We start from the raw sequence: 1,878 nt of genomic DNA on the forward strand, positions 1-1,878 counted from the left end.
GGGATCACCTTGGAATCCTGCCAACCACAAGGGCCATGACTGGGAAAGGCCTCCAAGGGAATGAATTTTTTATGGGGAACTTGTAGAATGAATACAAGATTTCACTAGTATGATGGTTAATTTATGTGTCAGGTTGGCTGGGCTGCACTGTCCAGATAAATGGCCAAACATTATTCTGGATGTTTCTGTGGCCGTGTTTTTTTTTTTTTTTTTGAAGCAATTAATGTGTAAATCAGTGGACATTGAGTAAAGGAGATTACCCTCCCTAATGTGGATGGGCATTATCCAATCAGTTGAAGGCCTGAATAGAACAAGACTAACTCCCTCAAACAAGAGGGAATTCTGCAGCAGATGGCCTTCAGATGGCAAAATCAACTCTTCCTTGGATCTCCAGCCTGTGCTGTAGATTTTGGACTTGTAAACCTTCAAAATCACATAAGCCAATTCCTTAAAATACAACTTTCTATATACACATGTTGCTATAGCCTGATTGCTTCCTCCCAAAATGCAGAAGTTGAAACTTAATCACCAATATGATAGTATTAAGAGGTGAGACAGAGCCCTCAGGAATGAGATTAATGATCTTACAGAAGACATGCAAGGGAACTGTTTGGTCCTTGTGCTCTCCTGTCCTTTCCACCATGTGATGACATGGCATTCATCCCTTCCGGAGGAGGCAGCAACAAGGCATCATTTTGAGAGCAGAGAGCAGCCCTCACAAGACATCAAATCTGTTGGTGCCTTGATCTTGGTCTTCCCAGCCTCCAGAACTGTGAGAAATAAATGTCTGTTTTTTATGAATTACCCAGTCTTAGGTATTTTGTTATGCAGCACAAATGTGCTAAGACACACACCCTATTGGTTCTGTTTCTCTGGAGAACCGTAATACAATCAGAAAACAAGTCAAGGGAAGGATTGTGGATGGACAGAACAGCAAATTCAGATACTAGAAGGTAAAAAGAAATATGGTTCTATTGCTTATAAAACAGCAGCGTTCAGTGTAGATGAAAAATAAGCATTCTATGAGGAACCATGCTGTTATAAGATAGAGAGGTAGAAATAGGTTTTTGTCCACAGTTCCTGGTTCATAACTCCCATATCCCTTGCTACAGTCTTTTGTTATTATGTTGAGTGTATTAGGTCTCAGGAGAAGACCTCAGGAATCTCTTGGGCCTTCTTCTGCCTTCTTTTCACCTGCCCCAACGCAGGACTCTAATCTTCCCCCAGCTTTCTGATTGTGGGTCTTAAGACCCTTCCCAAAGAGGGTCCTTCCTCATACTCTAAGGGAAAGAATGCTGACACCATGAAGCTTCCATAAAACTCCATGAGGGCTGGGTTTGGAGAGCTTCTAGACAGCTGAACACATGTAGATTCCTGGAGGGTAGTGCCCAGGGAAGGCATGGAAGCTCCAACGTTCCTTTCCCCATACCTCACCCCAGGCATCTCTTCATCTATATCCTTTGTCCTATTAATAAACCGGTAAACCTACATAAGTGTTTCCCTGAGTTCTGTGAGCCACATCAGCAGATTAATTGAACCCAAAGAAGGGTCATGGGAACCCCAACTTTAAGCTGGTTGGTCAGAAGTTCCGGAGGCCTGGACTTGTAACTGGTACCTGGGAGGTGGTGGGGGGCAGTCTTGGGGACTGAGTTTCCAACCAGTGAGCTCCAACCTGTGCTGAATTGGAGGACGCCTAGCTGTGTCCACTGTGTGATGTGTGGGGGAAAAACTCCCCTATATTTGGGTCACAGAAGTCTTCTTCTATTTTGATGATTGTTGTGGTGGTGGCGTGAGAGCAAAGGAAGACAAAGTTTGAGAAGGGTCTTCCCTACACCTTTCTCAAACAGCAGCAAAAAGATGGGCAACATGGAGAAAACA

This window comes from Mandrillus leucophaeus, unplaced genomic scaffold, assembly GCF_000951045.1.
Source record: "Mandrillus leucophaeus isolate KB7577 unplaced genomic scaffold, Mleu.le_1.0 Scaffold183, whole genome shotgun sequence".
Classification (NCBI taxonomy): domain Eukaryota; kingdom Metazoa; phylum Chordata; class Mammalia; order Primates; family Cercopithecidae; genus Mandrillus; species Mandrillus leucophaeus.